Here is a 14,585-nt window from a genome sequence, read left to right as displayed (position 1 = left end):
ATTCAAATGTATAAAATGTACTGACATAAAACTTCCCATTGCTGTTTTAGCAATATATATAGTCCTCATGGAATGCATCTTTTGAAAATTAAATTATTCCTTAAGCTTTAGGCTTCCATTTAAATAGGATAAATGAGGCCTTTCATAATCTCATGTAGCCACCTGTTTCAAGAGAACACCAGGGATTGTCTGTCCTTGAAATCCAGTAAAACTCTGTAAATCCATTGTGGATTTTTTGACCATCTCTTTTTTCATGCTTCTATACTGTAGTAGATTCCTGAGAATGATAGCTGTTCATTATCTTGAAAAGAGAATAAGCCACACTTAGAATTTACATGGTGCTTTATTTCCCACTTCACACAAATAAATTATATAAATAGTCAGTGATTTCTTATTTTAAAAGAATTGAAAATCAGTAATGTGAAAAATACGTAATGTAAAAATGAGTATTGCAGAAAGAAAATAGACAGTTCAAAATTGGAGGGACTTGGAACTTGTCATACCACTCCCAGACAGCAATTTTCTACTGCCAGTGTTTTAGTTGATTAGCTGTGAATATAAATGCAAACAATTATGTACATATATGTATGAATATGCATAAAAACTCATGTTAGTCAAGATACAAAGCTGTGTGTAGCAAGCCAGATCATCCAAATTACATGCTAAAACTGTGTTCATCTACATTGTGATATTCTAACATTTCCCTGTAATAGTTATTTTCCAAAAAAAATGGAATTAGGAATGTTTGCTATAACAATCTGTCATGATAATAATATATAATCACTACAACTTAGTTACCCTGAATCTAAAGGTCAGGACACATATTTTGAAAACTGAAACATAAAACACCATTTAAAAGTGCTATTCTGTTTTAATGTGGAATTAGAGTGAAGCCAAAATGTAACTTGTCACCTTAACAGACAAATAAAAAAAGGTCCCTACTATGTGTCATAAGTAGGGAACAGCCAGGGGAGCTACTCAAATACTGGAGTGTTTGAACTTATAGTCAGAATAAATAGATTGTGCATTTGATAGACTACCTCTCCCTCAAGAGGAAATTACTTGGAGATTAAAAAAAATGTTGTGAAATATGAAATGAAAATATATCTGTATACTCTCTAAATAAATGCATTTTGATAGTTTATTAATTTAGATTATATTTATGCAACATCTTTTCAAAATTGCGTCATTTATTGCTCTGTTAATTTAGGACTGAGTAAAAATTAATGTCAGAGCTTCACAAGCATGTGATTAATTTCAGTGATATGTGTGCCATAAAATTTTCATAATGCTGAAGACATTTCCAGTGGCATCTTATGATAGTCATAAAATTTCGGGGACAAGAAAAAATTTCTGTCATAGGCTATTCTCGTGTATAAAATGTGTCATTGGAGTACCATCCTTATGCTTATATTTAAGAGGATCTCAAAATTTTAAAGCCAAACTGGTATTCCTGTATTGTAGTCTCTTTATTATCCCTTGGATAAATATTTACTGTCTATAAACCTAGGCAAGGATGTTATATAAAATAACCAGTATTATGAAATACATACATTTATATAAACATGTCAACTGTGTCTTCCTGAAGAATTAACCTGGCCTAATGGTATCTGAATTGATTGAGGGATTGAGTAGCATCATGGAGTTGGTTTGTTTACAAGTGATAATTTCTACTAACCCAACTTTTTAATATACATTGCTGTGGCTGTAGAAAATGTGGCTGTCAAGTTTTTCAGCATGGATTAAGGTAATTATCAAATTTTAATTCAGATTAAGTCTTTAATGAGGGTAAATCTAAAGCAACCATGTTAGAATTTTGTTCAATTTATGCTGCAATTTATGACCAGAAATAGGATATCACACTTGTTCAGGAAGTTGGTCAGTATGAGAGAACTTGTATGTAATTTTGGTGTGTGTGGTTTATGCCTGTATGTATCTTAAAATTAATGTCTCCGTCTTGCTGCAATCAAATAAGCTCCTCTTACCACATTTTCCCAAATGATTGGAACCCATTGATACCTATTGCCAGTTAATGATGAGACAATTTTCTGTGGCTTATCTTTGGTTGGTGGCATTTCTCTGTGTGCAAGGGTTAATTTCTAATGTAATAATTAATCATCTTTTCAATAACCTGTCTCTGAGAAAGTCATTAATTGTCTTATCTCCTGAAAGCATATCTTAGCTAATTTTTTTCAATATCTGAGAAGTTTTATAAAGAAAATAATGTCAGCTGTCTGGAGTTAAAAGTATTTTGAACATAGAGCAGATTGGTACAGTCACCAGTGGATAGGTAATTTTTGAAGAGTTAAACATACTGTGTAATGCATGAACATACTTCTTCCTCTTAGCCTTTTGTCAGTTTAGTTCACTGTTTCCATTTGTTCAGTAATTGGAGGTACTAAAAGATGAAGGTTTCTCAGATATTTATACATTACACTTGATTTTTATGATCACGGCGCTCAGTTGTCTCGGAGGCAGTAAACCTTTGCAGCTCTCAGACTGTACTCAGCTGTGAGGAGCAGATTTGGGTGTGCAGATTAATTTTTTCCAGTCTTCTGAGTAAAGTGATAAACTGTATAACTAATACTGGTGATGGAAATCCAAATTTACCAGCAATCACACAGGATACGAGGAAAAGGTTTCTACTTTTTTCCTCTTTGATTTAATCAGACAGTGATTAAAACATTGTTACCTACCCAGAATTGGTCCCTGCAGTATATTTTTGAAAGTTCAGATTTATTTGTATTTTTTTAAATCATTAACATTAATATTTTTTATTTAGGCCTGTGCAACTTTGTGGAAAAATTGTGTGTTCTTTAGATAATGAAAAATAGACAGAATACAGATTTAATCAAAAGTTCATGCCTGTGCATTACATAGCTACTCCCACTTTCTGTTTGATATTTATTTTGTCCAAATGGATTCACAAATATAAATACTTGTAAAATCTTCCATGTTGCATAGTAGAAGTTTTGTCACCTATATTGAGTGAACACTAATCTGCATTTTCTGTGGCTACCTGAGGGACAGCATGGGAAATGGGGAGCCCTGAGAGAGAAGCATTAATGGTGCACGGCTTCTCCTGAGTGTTTAAAGCTGCAGTGAAATTAGAGATTTTATTTTTATGGTTTTTTAATGCATGGAGGGATATGGTTCTTTTTTCACTGCTTTGTGCTTTTATAAATACTTTCTTAAAGTATTAAATTTCCTATAAGTTTTTGTAAAGCTTCCTGACAGCAGCAGGTGGCATGGAATTACACAGAAGAGTTAAGTTCTCATTTGTAGAAACCTTGGCTTGTACAGTGGTGATAACAGGCAAAGGGTACAGTTAATTTTCTCATACACCTTCAGCTGTCTTGTTTTTGAAGGTTAATTTCTTTCTTGTGGGACCATTTATAGTATTTTCAAAACTCTAAGCACCTTGTAGTAATACCATTTTTCAAATTATGCTGCCACGGAGAACTTTTGTATTTGCATGTAGCATTTACATCAATCCAGAGACTATAAAGAGAGAAAATTTGGACAATATTTAGCTTTTTCATTAGAAAAATGACCATCATTTGCAAATCCAATAGAGAATTTAGTATTGCAAGTCCCTTTGTGTCATTGAAAGACTGAAAGACTTTATTTGTAAAGTCATAAAGCTGCAATTTTTAACACAGAAGATCTTCAGAGTAATGAAGGGTCTCAAAGCAGCATGGTGAAAATTATATTTAAGTTGCTTTTCTGTAGGAGTCCTAATAAGAGAAATATTTCAAAAGCAGATTATTTTTGTATTATGATACAGGTATTCCTTTCCAAATCTAACTTTAAGCCATCAAAACTGAAAATATGTATGTAAGTATGTATGCATGCATAAACATATGTTTCCTGTATTTAAGATTATTTTTGGACCAAAGCTAAACACTTGAAATGCTTGTCTGTGTATACTCTTTGCTTCCCATCTCTGGACTCATGTCAGTTCTACATACAGTTAAACTCTCATATTGATTTTTGGAGTTTTCTGCCCTTGTAATTCAACACATTTGTAACAAGTAGCACTAAGGCACCAGTGGTGGCAAAACTTGCACCATGTCTGCCCCACTGGAGAGCCTTGAGCACGTCCTGCATTTCCAAGTAGTACACGACCAAAGTGTCCTGTTCCAATGTCATTTTGCATGTAGGACTAAGTTACCTGAAACTGACACCATGATAAGAACAAGGGCAACCAACATAAAATTTTCTCACTAAGACTGGAATATTTGTTCCAAGTATCACTTACGTCATCTTGAAGTGTAGTGCCAGCCATTACCCTTGTTCTGGGGAATTGCCCCTGACTTAGATTAACAGACTTTACTCCAGACTTTGCCATCAACATTGAGGGTCAGGGTTTTCTTTAGTGTCAAATCTGATTGATTTTAAAATCATAATTTAAAATTGACAAACAGGGAAATTCTATTTACATCATTGATTTTAATGTATGTTGGGTAAGCCAAACTAAATATCCAGTCTCCCTCTGGGTAAAGCATTTAGAGCACATTTTAGTCTGAAGTCTGCTTGCAAAGCATTTATTTTAAGCTCAAAGTTTCTTTCAGTTGACCTGAAGACCAAATAATCTAGTGCATGTGTATTGAGGTGATTAATATACCTTAGTGCTTATTAAGATTCTTGAATTTTATGGGTTTTAATGTGTTTTAATGTGTTGGAATAGTCAAAGTGTGTCAACCTGCATTTGACTAGAATTCAGTTAAGAGGTGTAAAGATATTTTGAAAGAGGTTTTTATTAGTTGAACAAAATTATCAGAAATGTACTTGGTACATATAAATATTCAGACTTTTATTTTTCCAACTAATCATATATTTATATAAACATGTGTGGGAGATTTTATTCCTTCAGGCAGAGGAAGGACTGAGTCCAGTTGCCCTGCACTTGTGTGAGCACACTCAAGTGTGTGTGTATCTGCACAAATGAGTCAAGCTTTTATATATAAAATACAGTTCTGTTCTCCACAGTCATAGCACATACACTGTTCTTAAAAGCAGGATGACTTTTCTGAAAATTGCAAGTATGTTCTTAAATTAAATTTTAAATGGATTGTTTCAGAAACTAATCTCTGGCATGGTTTTTGTTCCTGAACAATTTAACTGAGAGTATAATACGGTTTCCTCATACTTTGCACGTAATGAGATCTCATTGTGTTTTTTTACTGAATTCAACAGACTACCTAATGGAATGTTTTTTGCTGCCTCCACTCTCCTCTGTAATACTGCTGGCCATCCCAGTGCTACAGGAAATCACCCTGCTGCCTGATAGAGGCAGTGACATGAGTGTGAAGCAGCAAATATTTTCACTAAGGGTTGTTTGTATTTGTTTGGGAAATAATGACAGTGTTTCCACATACTCAAGCCAGTAGTATGGCAGGTAAAATTGTAGATGGATAAAAATGAAGCAGTGTATGTTGAGGCAAGGGTCCTGTGATGGATTCTGAGCTGTTTGTTACCATTCAGGAACATCACTTCTGGGTTTACAGATAATAAACTTTTAGTAATGCCAGCTTAATTACTTGTGGAAGTCAAGAAAAGTCCTAGAAATCTGGTTGTGTTGTTAGAAAAGGGATAGAGAGGAAAACAGTGTGTTTCTGTCCTGCCGTTCTAAAACAAGATGAATTCTGAGTGCAGTTCTAGATTGTTTCCTCTCCCCCTGCTAACACAGTGATGCAGCAGAACAAAAGGTCCAGAGAAGTGCAGCAAAAATGATCAGTGGAAAAACTTCTTCATGGATAACAAGCAAACAGAGACCCTTGGCATTGTAGGTGAGGGTGACACAATGATGTGTGTAAAATCATGGATGGCATAGAGCACACAAGGAGGGCAATTCAATGGACACCCCCTGAATGTAGTGCAGAGCAGTTTCAAAAGCAACAGAAGAAACTTACTCTGCCCACAGCACAGAGCTGTGAAACTGCTTGCCTCAGACTAATGTGGATGCCAAAATTTTCATGAATTCAAGAGGTAAGTGGACAAATTCACAGAAAATTAAGATCTCAGGTATGAAGACAGTACAAGTCATTTAGGAATTCCAGAAGCCAAAAAGTTTCAAGTAGAGAATTTTAATAGAAGCATGAGTATATGCCTTATTTTTTCTTAAGCTTTCTCATGTTTCTGCTTCAGATGGTAGCATGGCTCTGTATATATTATTGCATGTCAAGTGTATGTATTAAACAGAGTTAAAATAAGAAAATAACATAGAGGTCTAGCTTAACTAAAGACACTGAGCAGCTCAGAGCAGTGTAGAGTTGAAAGTATGGCATTTCATTCAGGAGTAGTAACAAAATTTATAGTATACCCTAAAATCTAAGTATAAAATACTGAATGCTAAATGACTAGGTTTCAGACTTCACAATATATTTTGCTTAAATATTGCACTAGAGCTAAATAATACATAGGAGCAGATTTTCAGGTGGGCTGACAGAGAGTAAATGGTTTCCAAGAGATGATTGTAGGCTGTCAGAGCAGAAATCCATGAACTGGGAATGAACTTCAGAGAGCACAGGAGTTGTTCCAGTTTGTAGAATCAAACCTTTCTTTCTAGGAGTATTCATGCATGAGCATTCACAGGTTTTTTTTTTGGAAGAGCTTTTAGAAGTAGGATTTCTAAAAGATCAGAATCTCTCACAGCTGTTCTATATCCCCTGCCAGTACAGTGTTGTGATGCTGAGCTCACACAAGTCAGATGTGTTTAACATCTTAAAAAAATTCAACAGTGTTTGTGTTAATTCACAAATTCCTAGAAGTTTTTTGTCTAGTGGAAGTAAATAGGATTTTTTGATTAAGTGTGGAGAGGTGTACAAAAGGCAGCTAGTGAGAGTGCTGGACCAGATGCTACATAAATGACAGTGACCATGGTCAAGTATTGAATAAAAGGTTTTAGCAGGTTCAAAGCAGCCTTACTCATCCCGGTATTACGTGTTAGGCACTTTCCCTTGGTTCTGTGGAATTCTGTCCTCTTTTTAGTGCAGTTTTGTCCTCTTGCCACCTGATCTCAGATTATTCTGATGCATATTCCTCCATGTATGCTTTTACCTTGTTGAGTGACATCAACTTGATTGCTGACAAGGATTGTCATTCCTTGTGTTGGGAATGTCATCTTTCATGTAATCTAATAATTCTGAGGGCAGGTCTGGATGGGGGAGTGGTGAACAGGTAACTGCTGACAGCTTTTTAAAAAGATTTCCTTCTGTTGACATCCAGATGGCAATAATAATAATTGTCTTTTTGGGGACTCACCCATTATGTTATGAAAACAATGAATCCTACAGTCTTTCATCACCACAATATTACTGTTCACCTTGAATTTCCTGGGTTTACTGGCTTTAAGTCAGCAATTTTTTCCTTTCACATACCAGGTTTGATTTGATTTGACATATGAATCACAGTTTCACACCTGTATTCAACCAGCAAAATAATATATATCTGTTTTAGGTCTTTAATCATTATTTCCATCTGAGCACATTTTTTTTTTAATTAGAATTGTGCAACATCATACATCTGCTTTGCATTTCGGACTGTAAAAACCCCGAAAGCAAACCTCATTTTTTGCAGTTCATTTTGCAGTCACTTGTTCTTAGAGCAAGGAAAGTTTCAACTACAGATAGTAATTTGTTCTGAAGAACCAGGATATTGTATCAAGAAAGTGATCAAGAGGAGAAAAAGTAATTATGGTTCATAAAATGTATTTTTAATTACTATCTCATAATCATTTCAGATGTTATATAGTAATGATATAAAAATTTGCTTTATTGAATAAATATTTAGTCTTCAGTGTAATTTATGTTTGTTGAGGCTTTCTATTCATCTGTGAAAGTAAAGCTGAAATCAGTAATTAAATTCTAATAATGTAAAATTTTGCTAAGGTGTCATACTGTGTATTAAACAGAATAGGCCCATGTGTGTGTCATGCATCATACGTGCTTGTCTGGTGCCCTGTCTTCAGCAGATTACAGCCATGGTTTGTGATTTGTAGCTTTTACAGTTAAAGATAAGACACCCCTCAGTGGTCTGCTGCTTGTCCCCTGCGGCTGATGGCCATCCCTGGAGCCGTGGTGACCGAGGGTGATGTAACCTCTGTAATTGTCCTTGCTTTTCACAGAGCAATGTCTCCTTGTGCAGACACTGACTGCTGTTGGTGCCAGATTTCTGTGATCCAGGCTGAATTATTTTATTTAGCTAGGCACTACTTTTAAATGACATTAACTAAAAGTAAATAGTACTGAAGTCTGTAAAAATTTGTAGCTCCTTCACTGGGAAGTCACAACTGTTCCAGGCAAGGTTTTATGTGTGTTTGATTTTCTGCATGGAATATTTTGCCCAATTAGAAGTCCCTTGAAGTCATCATTTATGTATAGTGTATTGAATTTCTTTCAGAGATTGTAAGCAGTTATCTCTACATATTGCTTTTGTATTGAGTATACTTCAATCTTTATCCAGAAAGGTTTAATGAAATTTATTCCTCCCAACTTCAGCAGCTACTGTGGCGCCAGGCGTTGAGCAAAGGCTTGTGAGTTTGTTGTCCTTTCAGTGGTGACTATTCTGAGGAAGCATCAGGGATGAGAGGAGAAAACACACAAAATTATGTACAGATAGGGAAGGTCTAAATTTGGCTCTAGGAGTGAATTGAAGAAAGGAGAGGGGGAGGATGATTACCCCTAGAATTGAATGCCAGATGTCATAGTTCCTGTGAAACATGGAGCCAAAACCTGTCTGAGTAGCTTCCTACTACCACCCATTAGTCTTGTAGGGCACCAGGAGCAAATCTGCATTGCTAAAGCTAAGATTTGCAGCCATGAAGGTATCAGTATGGTATCATGTAATGAAATTTTGATTTTCATTTTAATTAGCTAAAAATACAGTAAATTACAGGGTTTGATTTTTTTTTTTAACCATCGGTTCCATTAAAGAATGTAACACATTCTGTGAAATCAAACACTTGACTTTGAAAGCTGAGCATTCAAAAAAAGTTGGAAAATGTCAAAATGAAGAATTGTTCAAACTGTTTTAATTTGTCTCTTGCATGTATGCATAACGATAACATCTTTAATTATGTGATCACATAATTTTTTCACAGGAGGAATGCTGCCCAGAGAATGAAACAGGGGTGTTTATTAAAGGGAGCTGTTGCCTCCAGAACCCTTGCCTTAATTGCTGGAAAGTGTAGTAATTTAAGTGGAGGGCTGCAGGAATCAAAAGCAGTCTCTCCAGGGCGTTTGAAAGCTCCACAGAAAGACTAGATTTTACTTTCTGATTTTGAAAGAGGTTTTATGTGATTCTGGGAGATAACTTATTTGGAAGTGATCTCTATGTTTCTACTTGCTGTGGCACACAGGCCAAGGTACCTGGGCTCTGGGCACAGCTGCATTTGGAAGGGGCACTAGTGTGCTTTGAATGTGTAAAATGCTGTATAAACGCAAAGTCCTCTGTAAAATACAGCCTGATGTGCCCTGCACTGACGTGGCAATGCCAGGATTGCCAGAAGACTTTTCTGGGTTTTAAACAGTCAGGTTCTAATCTGCAGAGTGGAGATAGCATCAACCTACTGCAGTTCAGTTAATTATATGTTTTGAAGCATTCCTGCTGAATGCCATGTAAGGAAATTATATAGAATATAAAAGATATAATCATGTCATTATACAATATATATATTTACAATATATTGCATGTGAGTATATGCCATACATTACAATATATAATATGGAATCCCATTCTGGCTAACATTCTATAAGGGAAGCTTTGCGAACACTGCTGGCTGAAGGGAATAAGTCTGAGCAATCACTTTGCAATCTAAACAAATGAAGCAGAATGCTACAAATACTCAGTTCACTCCATAAAACTGATCATTCCCTTCCTATTTTCTATCACTGAACTAGAGGAGGCAAGGATGTTGCAGAAGGAAAGCAGCATGTTTTCATTTAATTAAAATTATACATAGGTATATGAGTGGTTCCGTCACTTTGAGTGCTTGACTTTCTGCTGTGTTTGGTGGTGGGTTGCCTGGTTGCCCCAAGTGTGCTGAGACCTTTTAGATGCAGCTTTGGTAGATTTATTTTCCCCAAAGTGTTTTGGGGAGAGATAAAAAGGAATGTTAGAGGCAGATTTCTTGTTTGCTTTATAATCTTGCCTTGTTGACAAGCGATTTTTAGTGAAAGAAACTGAAATCCCAAAGACCATTTTTTCCTTCCTTTTTATGAGGAAGGAGGAGTTTTTAACTTTTGCAGAGTTGGCACTTGAGTATAGTGAGGATCTATGGAAATGTTTCAAGGTGAAGAGAGCCATAATGAATAGAATATATCTCTAATACCTTTGATGAGGAAAGAAGAAACGTTTTTTTCTCCATAAGTCTAATTCTTGAAGAGAAAGTATTTGATTATGGTTCTGTTTTCCATAAAAACACTCTAAGTCTAATATAAGGAATGCCATAATATCCTAAACTAAACAGGAAATTTATTTTTAAAAAATAAAGTATTCGTTATCTACACCTGAACTTATCCCTATAAATTTTGATCCCAACTTTTAATGATCTGTTTCATGTGTGGCAAATGTAAATACATTGCTATTTTATATTAATAATCCTCTGTTTCTAAGCCTCATAGTAAAACTCAATCAAGAGAAAAGGCTAAAATTATTTTCCACTTCCTCTTCTTTTATGTCTGTTCTCACACTTCTTTAAAGTTGCATTTACTACTTCTCAGGAGAATAAATTCATTAATCTCTTCTGCTTTGGTGAGGGAATACGTCTTCTATATTAGTATGTCTTTTATATCACATGGTATTATAGCATCACTTACAGTAGCTATTTTACTCTGCAGAATCAGTTACAGGATATTAAGTGAATATCAGTTTATGAATTGAAATGGACCAGATGTTTTTTAGGCAATTTGCCTAAATTTGCTGTTTTAGAAGATGCCAATTCCATGAGTAGTGGGGAGTTACTACATTTTTCAAATAGCACTGTGTAAAATATGGTACCACTGAATGATTGTTTTAAATTCAAAAGGCTCTTTTGTCACTCTCATGCATGTTTTAGATGAGACATTTTTCTCCTGAATTGGAAGGAAATGAGATAGTAGCCTATCTGTTCATAATGTTGCTCACTTTTCCTGGTTACATGCATTTTTAAATGACTAAAATGTCAACTTTAAAAAAAAAAAAAAGGGCTAACTTCAGAAGAGCAGGAGTCTGGTTTGCTATTTATCTCCCTTAATAGGCAGTATTTCATATGAAAGAATCAGTCTGGCTTCTTGTGAACTAACAGTGACAGGTTGCAGGTTTCATAAAGTACCATGATTATGTGCCTCCCAGGTACAGTTCTGATAATCATTGAAGGACTGTTGCAGCCAAGTCCTGTTGGTTTATCCATCTATAAATCTATGCTCTTTCTTAGACTGTCTTTTGCAGCATTTTAGTAAGAAGTTCAAACTTGGCAGTGAAGAAATAATACCTATGTAGTTCTGTTTCATAATAACTTCAGTGTAACAAGACATTTAAACAGATTGTGAAAGTAATTTTTTTAATACAGTTTACTTACAGTTCCTTACATTTAAGTTGAAATGGTTGTAACTGATCTTTTGTGCTTACAGGTGAAGACTATTTTAATAATAATCTGCTCCCATATGACAGAAACATATATATTGTCATGTAATCCTTTGTCCAAAGACTCTTGCAGTATGTTCTCCAGGCTAAGAAAGTAGACTTATTACCTTTTCAGGGTAACTGGGCAAATGTTATGTGAGATTCCCTAAGTGATCTCTGTGATTTTTCCTTTCACTTTCATCCTGCTGAGTCTTTAGTGGGTATAACTACAAGGGCATTTTAGCTTGGATCATGAGTACTTAAGCCATTCTGAATTCAATCTCATTATTGTTCCCGCTTGTTTGACTGTGATTCCCACAGCCAAAGCATGGGGTGGCATTGGTTACAGGAGGAGGCAGTGGGAGGCTGGGCTGGGGGAGCACATTGTGTGCCTGCAGGAAAGAACTGACTCCCTTGGACCCTTAGAGAGGTGGGCTGCCTTCTCTGAAGGATGCTCCACCTGGGGCCATGGATCTTCAGTGCTACAATAATCATAAATGAGACATACGGCAACACTGGCATCCACATTGAAGTGATCCAGTTGGAATTCTCTTGCTCCACTACTGCTCCAACTTTGGAGTTGCCCACTGCCTTCTCTTGTGCAGCCTTATGGTGGGTGTGCATGTGAGAGGTGGCAGGAGCCCAGGAGCTGTTGGGTGCTCCTTGTGTGCCAACATTCCAGCCAACTTGCTCACAAGGCGGTGCCATCCCCATTGGGCAAGAAGCAATAATAATGTGACCCCATGGAGATGCCCCAGGTATATCCCCTGGCCAGATTACTGAAAGCTTTGGACCTCCATGCCATCAGTTAAGAGTATATTGATCAGTATTTTGTTTTTGTCTTTCCACAGTCACCAATTACAACAATGTGGTAGAAGCAAACTCAGATTCAGATGATGAAGATAAATTGCATATAGTGGAAGAGGAAAGTGTAACGGATGCAGCAGACTGTGATGCTAGTGTGCCAGAAGATGACTTGCCAACCGACCATATAGTGTTACCAGAAAACAGTGAAAGAGAAGGGAGTACAAACTGTTGCTGGGAAGATGAAGGTATGTTCATTTCTACTGGTGATAATATGTAAATAAAGTTTTCTAAAATGAAGATTCGGTTGAACCTTTTTTTAGTCGCTTTATTACTGTAATAATATGTGATACTCACAATCAAAAAAGAGGATTTATAACATGTTTATTATACTATACTTCATGTTCTTCATTTATTATTTGAAACAGATTCAGAGTTGGATTAATTCCATTGGCATTGTTTAACAGGAGCTTCCAGTCTGTAGATGCAGCATTCCAAAGGCTGATTAGAGACTAGTTACTAGATTTTGTTTTTTTTCAAGTCTTTGCCTGGCAGGTTTCTGCCAGAGCTCCTTGTAAGGCTCAGGATTGGCTCAGTGTGACGAGTAAGCAGTAAACAAAAAACATTAAAAAAAAGTCAGGTGCTAATTTCTCTCTTTTTCCTTGTAAAACACAGGCAGAAAAAAAGAATCAGCTGATTAGCTTTAGAATTGGCTATGTAAGTCACAATGAATCATTCTTTTGAAAACACTGGAAGGAGGTAAATGTTGTACATATTATGCATCAGGTTTAGAAGGTGAAAATTTTAAGCAGAGAGGAAATGGGCCTTTTTTTACTGTGGAATCAGATACTGAGTTTCATAATATCACACAGCATGCTTACTTTTGAGCCAAATTTGGATAAATGCATAAATTAATTGAATTTATTGTGGAATTTGACCCTAATGCCCTGAAAGATACGGAATGTTTTCCAGCATATCCTTGTTTGTATCTGAACTCCAGCCACAATTCCTAGTGACCACCTTTTAACAGTGGTGGTTTAGTACACAGTGCATGGCCTCACATCTAAATAAACGGAAAGCAGTCATATGGTCCCTAACTGCAGTCCAGCTGAGACAGGGCAGCTGAGACTTCAAAGAATAGCATCATCTCAGCCTGTTTTTACAGAGCTGCTATTGCCAAGGTATGCTGTGCTGGGAAATGAGTATTTTGGAGCTAAATTATTAGGTAGGTAATTTTCCTAGATTTCCTGTAATATCTTAGTTCTCCTGCAGGCTGTGTCTGTCAGAAATTGTGGTTACATTGAAGTGGGCTCTTTATAGGCTTGAACCCTTGAAACATATGTATAGGAAACCTGAAAAGGGGAAGCAAGAAGAGCACTGGCTCTCAGACATTTGGGATCAAGACCTCTTGGACTAGATGATTTCTGGAGATGAATCCATCACACAGCTTCTCAGGCAACTTTCTGGGAGTTTTCAGGGTTCTAGACATGTGATGGCATCTTTTTTGACTCCTTATATCAAACATACCATTTTTAACTTTTAAAAATTTGTTTGCCAAAATTCTAAATTCTCTTTAGTTTTAAATTCTGCTATGGTTGTAGATTTCCAATGTAGGCAGTGTTTCCCTGCTTTGGAGTTTTCTGATGAAGACAGAATTTCATTGTTAGCCGGACAAAAGGTTAATCAATTGCCGTACAGGCTTGCTCAACAACCACAAATTTCCTCTGTAAAAATTATGTATTATGAAGCCTCTTTTGTAGCAGTCTGGAAGGGTTTTTTTAATTTGATAATAAGTTTTTTTTAAAATAAATAGTTTAAATCTTTGGCAATGACTAGATTAGAAAAGTGAAGGCTACATTAGGTTTTCTGGAACTTTGGTTTGCTAGTGTACAATACCATTTACTCTTTTGATAGCTATCCTAGAAGGAAAGGTATGAGCTGAAAATCACATCATCAGTCTTCGCTGCATGGTAGAAATATGAAGAGAGAGGTACTGAATACATGATCTCTCACATACAGGGAAATGTACTGGAGTAGATGGTGTGCAACCATCTTCAAGACTCATGATTATCTTTAGAAAAATGTACTCTACAGCACTTTTAGTAAGTTGTGTTTCATCAGTAAAGAAGTACTCAGTAGTTCTGGGTTTAGCTGAACTTGACAGAATGAGTTTTTTG

General features: G+C 36.0%; 1 protein-coding gene across 1 annotated transcript in view; it reads left to right on the top strand.

The window, feature by feature from the left end:
* ZEB1 (zinc finger E-box binding homeobox 1) overlaps nucleotides 1–14,585 on the top strand; it is a 103,210-nt gene that overhangs the window by 66,495 nt on the left and 22,130 nt on the right. Inside the window, exon 2 of the mRNA XM_019005661.2 lies at nucleotides 12,456–12,656. The gene's annotated coding sequence lies outside the window, so the exon portion shown is untranslated. The remainder of the gene's footprint in view (nucleotides 1–12,455; nucleotides 12,657–14,585) is intronic.

This window comes from Parus major, chromosome 2 (assembly GCF_001522545.3).
Source record: "Parus major isolate Abel chromosome 2, Parus_major1.1, whole genome shotgun sequence".
Lineage (NCBI taxonomy): Eukaryota > Metazoa > Chordata > Aves > Passeriformes > Paridae > Parus > Parus major.
The sequence above is the reverse complement of the archived record's forward strand: the minus strand, read 5'-3'. Positions and strand labels throughout refer to the sequence as shown.